Genomic DNA, 8,943 nt, shown 5'->3' with positions numbered 1-8,943 from the left:
TATACACACACAAAACCTGCTGCGGAAATAAGTTTGTTTTATTAGAATGTGGGAGGTTGTGAAAACACTTCAGGGTCTCTCAAGTAATAGTTCTTACACACATAATAATGGAAAAATGACAGCATTGGTGAGAAAGTGGGGTTAAAATGAGTTGGTGAGCAGGTTAAAGTATTTCACAGCCTTTGATCTTTTCTACATATTGTTGCGTTTTAAAGAGTAGTAAGCACACTTTATTAGGATTTAATGTGATAGATTAACACAGAATAGTGAATAATGTTGGAGTGCAAAGAAAATATGATTTTCTCTTTTTCAAAATTCTGAAATGTGTGGCTTGCTTTTACATTCTATGGCAGCTCAGAAGGGTCAACAAAAGGCAAAACCCACAATACAAGCTATATGCTAAATTGGCGGTTGTGCCAGAAAATTTATCATGACTTCAATTTTAGCATAACTTCCATTGAGTCCCAATAAAATACACCAAAACCAGTGTTTTAAAGTGACTAAGGGTGAAAAACCTCAACAGCTTGTCATTTTAGCACTTTCTTGTAGAGTTAACATATATTTAGATAATATTTCAAAATGAATCATTAAAAAAAATACAAGAAAATCTTTTGTGTTCTTCTCATTGACCTCCCTTGAACACAAACATGTTGGGGCATGTTTCCACACAGGAACGTAGCTCCATGGTGAAGGTGGGCTCCACCCAAATAACTTTGTGGTTTACTGTGAGGATCCTTATGTTCACATAGAAGTGCAACGCCAAACATTTAAGTTATAAAACATATTGAGGCCTGTCTGAGGTTGGGTCCATTGCTTCATTTTTTTGAGTGGTAATTTACAGATACTGTGACTTGGCTGGTTGGCTGCAAGCTTCTCCCTCACAATTATAAACTCTGTAAAAAGTACTGTAACTTACCTAAATGCAAACTAAAAGTTGCTGCTAAAAATTTGATATCACAAAGGTATTCTCACGGTAAGGAGATAAGACCCTAATTGGACACAGAAAAATAATGATTTTATAAGATTATTTTATTAAATGAAACAAATGCCAACCATAAGACACTGTAACATAACAATGTTAAAACCAGCCCAATTCCTGGTTTTCTGCCCAAACTCAATCAAATCAAAATTCTGTTGTGTCCTGACTGAACTTGGTATTTGATAATCTGCTTCTGATGTTTCATTTCACTATAACAATGTAGCTCACCTCTATTAGCATTGCTAGGATTTACTCACTTTTATTGAGGAGTTTTCTTTGTTCATTCGTCTTTCCACTCCCTGATTTGATGTTGTCCTCTTGTGACATCATGGCGAATAGATTTCTACATCTCCCCTCAATTATGCTTATGTTTATGGCTTAATAACAGAAAGGGGAGGGAAAAAGCCTGTTTGTTAATACTGAAGACCCCTCAAACAACCACACCGTCCCATTTGTACACCTCGCTTCGCTTTTATAGCCTGCTGTATCCTCTGCTTCAATTTACCCTCACAAATCCCCAGGATCCCATTTCCACCTCCTAAAAAACTATTGAGCGCTTCTTTCCCATCACTAAACTGCAGACGGGTGCTATTAGGACTCTCCAGTGAGCGTTCCAGGGATCCAAAGAAATCAGAAGCCGTAATCATTTTTGTCAGTGAAAACCTCGGGCTGCACAGGGCGATAAATTGGTGAGCATCACAAGTGGCGGTTTTCTTTCTTGCAAGAAAAGACTTTTGTAGCTTTAAATCTTTATCAGCTTGGTCCAAATTCCCAGTCTCTGCTGAAAATTAACAGTCAAACAGTGAAGCATGATGCTGCCACCACCAAGCTTCACTGTGGCTTGAAGAGTGCCTGATGAAGATTTCTCCACACTGTAGATTTTAGTGGTCAACTCAGATTTTGCATGGTTGCTTACATTATAATTCAAATGGGCCGACCATCAGACTCCAAAACTTACCTGGATCATTACCTTGATTCTTTCATGCATGTTTAAGAAATCATTTAATATCCCATGGCAACCATTTGGCTGTGCAAACGTCCTGGGTGGACTTAGCCCCTCCTCCTAGGACGAAACTCCTCCTCTGAGCTACAACTTCCAAGTTTTCGCCGCACTGAGCACCCCTCTACAGTGACTCCCCCACTCAACTCCTTCAGACTAGCCGGCAGCAATTGGCAAACCCTTTCATAGGTCATCGCTGGTAAAAACGTTCTTTTAAAGGGTTGATAGAGGAGCCATGTTGTGATGACTTCCTGAAGGCGGAGTTTCATAAAGAGCAGGAGCTTCTTAAAGAGACAAAGGCCCAAACTCCAGGCTCAAAATTGCTAACTCGTGAACGCATCAAATTTCAAAGCCGTGTATTTATTTCTTTCCTCCTCAAAATAATGCACTATTTTTTGCTGGTCTATCACATAACCTGCTGCAATAAAATATGCTGTGGCTTGTGGTTGTAACATGAAAAATTGAGAGAGAAAAAAGACTACTTTTGCAAGCTAGTGTCGACTAAACTATGTTTTTTAGCTTGTGAGCTTCATGGCCACATTGCTCCGGTTGTTTGAAGACAGCCGAGTCATAAGGAGATGGCTTTGGTGTAATACACCCTCCTACCCGGCTCAGCTGTACCTCTTCCGCTCTACTCCCAGCTCATCGCTCTCCCCAGAGCCTGGGAAGTTTCCCCGGTATTTGATGTTCCCCGTCTGTGTAATTTAATCTCAGTGATTCCCTGCAGCTCTCCCCGACCATAAACCTCTCCTCTAATAATAGGAAACCCAGGCACAGCCACCTCTCTAATCTGTGCCTCAGTGCGTGGATGTTAGGGCGCAAGCTACTCCTGCCTCTGCGGCGCAGAGATAAGGCCGCGGTTGTTTCAGCCTCTCTGAACTCATTCTCCCACACTGTGAAAGTGACGCCAACTCAGAGAAGAAGGATGGCCTCTGCGAGGAGGACCTCCGAGTTTACTGCGGCAGAGTAAACTCCTTCTGTTGTCCTCCTGTCTGGAGAATGAGCGTGTAAACGCTCGCTCGCTGGAGTTTAAGCGCAGCATTGAGACGTGAGAGAGAGGAGTTAAAATGATAAAAGTGTTTGGAAGTAGCTCAGCTGGCATTTGGAGCTCTGTGATGAGTCTGGAACATTGTGACACTGATGATGTGGCCTATTTGGGAAAAATAAAAAACAACTCTTCCAAATGAGGTTTCCTCGTGCTCCAGTTTTTTTTTTTTTTCAGTTGACACAGAACTGTAAATAGAATCCACCTTACAGTATCTGTTTCATCCTTTCTGATATTATTGCTGTGATTAATGAGTGTGCTTAGGATTCATTCTTTCTTTTATATGCTCTTTTTTTGTTCACGTCCAGGAAATGGAGTGTAGGGCTGACCCACTTTTTCATTTAGCACTTAAGCATTTATGCTAATGTTTAGCGCACCTAGCTTTCCCTTAATACATTTTTCTGGCTAAATTCTAAAGCACAAATCTATTTGACAACCTTTATTATTATTGTTGAGAATTCTTCAAGTAGTTAGTCGTGTATATTTGTGCTCTTATTTTGAAGTGGGTGAAGACTGTTAGCAGTTTTGTTTCCTCTCCTTCCGTTCTCCACCCCTGACGCGGCTTGACAAATTACACTTCATATGTACCCAGAATGCATTGCTGTAGAACGACAACCTGTAGCTCAAATCAGTTTAAAATTTGCTTACACCCTTTGTGCTTTCTGACTGAAGCCCTACTGAGCTCAATTAGGCAAAATCTGCTACAAAGTTAGCGATACTCAACAACTATAAAATTGAAACAATGAGTGAAATGTCTGTTCCAAAGCATCATGGGTAATAACAGATTTAACCCCAGTGAAGGTGATGTACTACAATACAGGTTGTGTATCAACATTACCCACCATGTAGCTCTTTAGCATTAGCTTCAGCTAATTGGTGTTGGTGTAGAATGTTAGCAGAACTAATGTTTGTGATTAATGATTTATGGTTAGCAGCACAACAATCTTTTTAGCTAGCAGTGCCTCCACTAGTTAATTTACATGAGCAAAAATTCCTTGGTATTTTCTACTTTTACTTCCTAAAAGGGATAACCAGATTGGGCATTCAGAGAGTCAGCTGTAGCATCCATGTTCTGTCACCATGGTCTTTGTAACACCATGAAAACGTACCTGTATCCTTCTGGATGTCTCCTGTTTTTGTTTTCCCGTCACTCAGAGGTGTTTCAGGAGCAGACTAGGATTCAGTCATACATCTAGTTCTATACTGGCCTTAATCCACAATTGGTCATGGAGGGGTGACCAATCATTTACTACGACAGCAATGTACGTATACGCTCTGACCTAAGGGCAGTTTAGAGAGATCTTAGCCCAACATGTTGGCCGAGTCACATGAAGCTTCATCATCAGAATGGTGTGTTTGAAGTCTATACTGAAACGACTGATGAACGATGTTGGCACATGGGTGGAGTTTTAGTTTCTGGTTTCTCACTTGCTTAATTGTTTTTTACTTGCCTTGAGTAAATATACACTAAAGGGGAGCCACCCGAAGATGACTCACTGTCAGACATTCCTGAGTCTGATAAACACAAGTTAAGTATCCACCAGTGCAACAACGCCTTGCATGAGCATTCATACCACTTAAACACAAACCTCATTGTTTTACTTTGGATATTTTTTTAGTGACTTATCACTCTGACATCCCTACCCAATCCAGCCAACTGTCTTCAGAAGTCATCTTTGTGTAAGAAAAACTCATTAAACTAGATGTTCTACAATAATGAACAAACAGCATTATGAATACCTATTTCATTGGGTCATTGGGTGAGAGGCACAGTACACCCGGGACAGGTCACCTGTCCCTTAGAGAAACACACACGCACACCTAAGAACAATTCAGAAAGACCTATTAACACGACTGTCATGTTTTTGAACTGTGGGAGGAAGCCAAAGTACCTGGAGGGAACCCACGCATGGAGAACGTCCAAGCTCTATTCAGAAGGACCCCGGGTCGAGATTCAAACCCGGGACCTTCTTGCTGCAAGGCTAATTTGCAAAAATAAAAGAAACAATAGGGAAATGTTCAATCTGTAGAGGTCCAAAATGAGGTCTAGATCAAATAAAATCTGATAAAAATACATGGGCGAGTGTAGTCGTTATGGCATTAAATGTAAGAATCTTACTACATTTCCTAGATTTGTTTCTCTTACATTTGCTGTCCCTGTTTAATAAAGCAGCAGACAAGAGACAGTTTTACACAGAGCAGGAGTGAAAGCTGCAGAAGACGAACGTGTTCGGCGTTTGCTGATCAGATAGGGCAGCTGAAGTTTTGACTGCGGATGTCGTAAATCATGAACGACAGGAGTTTTCCTGGATCATCTTTGTTTGACCAGGCCGAGGTCCCACCGCGCCGAAGCCGCCGCCATCATGTTTCATTTATGGCCCACATCAAAATAGCCGCGCCGCAGCCGGCTCGGGCTCCAGCCGTTATTATTATTTCACTTTCGGCAAAGAGACGAGCCGAGAGTTCAGTGCCGCACGTTAAGCAGCCCTCTCCCACCGTTTAAATATTTCACCAGCCGGGGAGAGGTAATGGCATTCTGATGCGCTACGCGGTATTCAGCAAAAGGTCAAGGTGGAATGGAAAGATTCGCATCTGTGCCGTTTTTAGGACTCCTCAGCAGCAAGTACTGCTGGGTAATCTGTCAACTGGAGGAGCACCAACCTTAGATCAGTGCTGTGCGGGTCGATGGAGCTTTCATTACGGTACTCACACCAATATTGACCCATTCCCTTTCTTTTTCTCTCTCTCTTTTTTTTGGTTTGCAGCCCTTTAAGAGTTCCAGAAATAAAATCTGCCGATATACTTTGACTATTGCAAAAAATTTCCACTTGTCCAACTGGACAAAACACATCCAGAGCATCGTGATGTCACTGCTGGTGATAATGGGCGGACTTTGAGCCTTCAGGCACACACAGATGCTTCCTTGTATCACGCTTTCGTCTCTTATCGGGCCACAATAGAAACATCGAGAAAAGAATGCGGCCTCCGCCTTCCTCCTTTGTTTCCCTTACAGCGACTTGAAACTTCTGCCTGTGAGAGCAATAGTTTCATATTATCTGCCCGCATTCCCCTCATTCATTGAGGCGGATGGTTTGACGCGGTCAAAATACGACACACATTCAAGGCTGATGCTCGTTGTTCCTCCCACGTGGTTTTCATCAGCTCATTTCAGGAACAAACCACTGTTGGCACGGTGATGATATATATAAGAAATGAAACTCAGCAGGTAAAAGTGTTCATTACAGTTTTTACTTTTGTTACAAAACCCGTTCTTTCCAAAAATTGGACGACTTCTTATAAAACCGTTTTGAACTGACAAATTGACTAAATTTCCACAGAGCCTTTCTGGTCTCACTCACCGCTGATGATGCTTTACACTCAAACACATGACACTGGTGCTGTGTTACTGTGTTTTATGCAATGAAATGTTTATCTTCTTATTTAAAAAAAAAAAAAGAAATTTAAGTATTTGTAAATTTGCATCTTTTAACATATTTCTAATAATCCTAAAAAAATCTGCCATTTTTTAAAACTCAATCAATCGATTAATCATCAGAATAATTGATAGAATAATTGATTGCTAAAATATTTGTTAGCTGCAGCCCGATTGGTGTACGTAGTCTTCCAAATGTCTTCAACTTTTTCACAACTTCAGATGATTTCACTGATGGACAAAGTGAAGAGTAGAATATATGGGATTCAACTTATTTTCAAATAAAAATCCAAATAAGGTGTTGTGAGTATGAGTATTAAGCCTCCTTGAGTAAATTCTCCAGACTTTAGATGTGCTTATGTTTTAGCCTATATTCTTCTTTGCATAATGGCTCCGTTACACCATTATTCATATTTATTCACTGGTGGATTCGAATTTCAAATTATGAGACTTATTAAAGCAGCTTGTTGGATTTTATTTCATTCATGGGGATCAAAATAGGCAAGAAATGGGCGCACTAAACATATATGTGTTTGTATATTACATAAAATATACAGAGGTTCCTGTTTGTATATAAAAAAAAAAAGTATTTTTTTATTTTTTATTTTGCAAGGCTCTGTAGAGTTGTGAGTCTGGTCACGTAATAGTGAATGGAAAACCAATATTTGATGGCAGTAAGAAAATCCTGAGTGGGCTCCCACTTTCCCATTCTATTAGTTATGCAATTTATCACCAGTATGATTGTAATGCTGATAAGAAGTTTAGACAAGTCTGTTTAAGGAATGCTGCTCATGATATGGATCTGTTTGATTAACACGCCTCACACTCTCAGGAGACATCAGTATTTACAATATAGAGTTTATGACACACTGCCTTTGATTCTGTTGCTGAGAATATAACCTTGTTGCTTTGTGAATAGATCTGAAACCATTACTAGAGACTTCCCTTAGGTTTTGTGAACGTGTATTAGTATATATACATATAGCCTGTTACTGGTTTTAATAAATAAGGAAAATTCTGCATTTTGCACACACTGTGGTGTTGGTTTTCCTCCCCCTGCAGGGAAACAGTCTAAGGCTGGATTCACACCAGGCCTGTTTGGTCCGCTTTAATGGAGCTCTGGTTTGGTTGCCTGGAAAGTCTGGTCGGTTTGATGAGGTGTTAATGCGCAAACCTACAAACCTCGTCTTGGTTTTGGTTGAGGGGAATTTGGTGCAGTTTGAATGCATATTTGAACGCTGAGCGGACCGGAGTCAGCGGGAGAAATGACTGATGAATGACTACAGTTGATTTGAAACTCCATTTCTATTTATGTTTCATGGAGAATGAAGTTGTGCTCACGTGTCTTCTTTGGACGTTTTTGTGTCATTCCCTTCAGTGGTTCTTGATGCAGCACCGTCACAGGCGAAGTGATGAACAGGTTTTTCAGAGTTTTTGGTTCATTTGAATGCAACAATGTAACATTTACGTAGCAAATGTTGAAAGTTTGGTCTCCAGTCGCCCGATAGTCTACTGGACTGGTATCTGGTCTGGGATCAGAGGTCACGCAGTCCTGGACTGTAACCAAGCAACTGATTTTAAGATTATCAATCTGGTCATAGACCTGCTGTGGTTATTATTATTATTATTATTATTATTATTATTATTATTATTATTATTATTATTATTATTATTATTATTATTATTATTATTATTATTATTATTATGATCAAAGCACCTTTACTAGCTTTCAACATCAATGCAAAGTCTAGTTTCTTTAATTTAGTTTGACAGGAAAGTTCTGTCAAACTCAGTGGTTAAATGAGAGACGTTTGTATTTCGGATTTCTGTTTTAGTTGCTGCTCTGAATACAGTTAGATAGGCTGTGTATGTACAATCAACATTTTTCTTTTCTTGCCAATTCCATGACTTGCCATTAAGATTATTCAAACAGGTTCAGGTGAAGTCTCTAAACTTCAGCTGGTGGTAGTTTTTCCAAGTGGTGATGCTTGAAAACAAAACAAAAATAAAATGGGACACAATATCTGAAGGGTTCTCCCGTTGAGATTGAAGTATGTCCAACACTCCTTCATTCTCACTGGTTGGACATGAAGGGTGTCCAACACTCCCATCCTGTTTTGGTTCCATAACACCAGCTTGATCTCGTGTTCAAGACAACGACTGGCTCGATTGGTGACAAACTACCAGAAGAATTTCAGCATCTGGCCGTCTTATTGAAGCAAATAAGCCGTCTTATTGATGCTTCTTCTGGAATTATAGAAAGACTGCAGTCCTGGTGCAAAACCAGTGTCCATACTGGAGATCAAGTAACAATACCTGAGATGACAGAGCATTTTGTCACACCTAATGTGTGTGTAGTCTTATTTTACAGTCTCTGCAAACACACACACACACATGTGGCTTGTTTACTTGCGAGTCCTATGCTCTGAAAAGCAACTTTTCACTTGGAAATTTCCTCCACCCAGAGCCAGCGTGTGTGTGTTTGC

The sequence above is a fragment of the Poecilia reticulata genome, linkage group LG19, assembly GCF_000633615.1.
Source record: "Poecilia reticulata strain Guanapo linkage group LG19, Guppy_female_1.0+MT, whole genome shotgun sequence".
NCBI classification, from domain to species: Eukaryota; Metazoa; Chordata; class Actinopteri; order Cyprinodontiformes; family Poeciliidae; genus Poecilia; species Poecilia reticulata.
Note: the sequence above shows the minus strand (reverse complement) of the source record.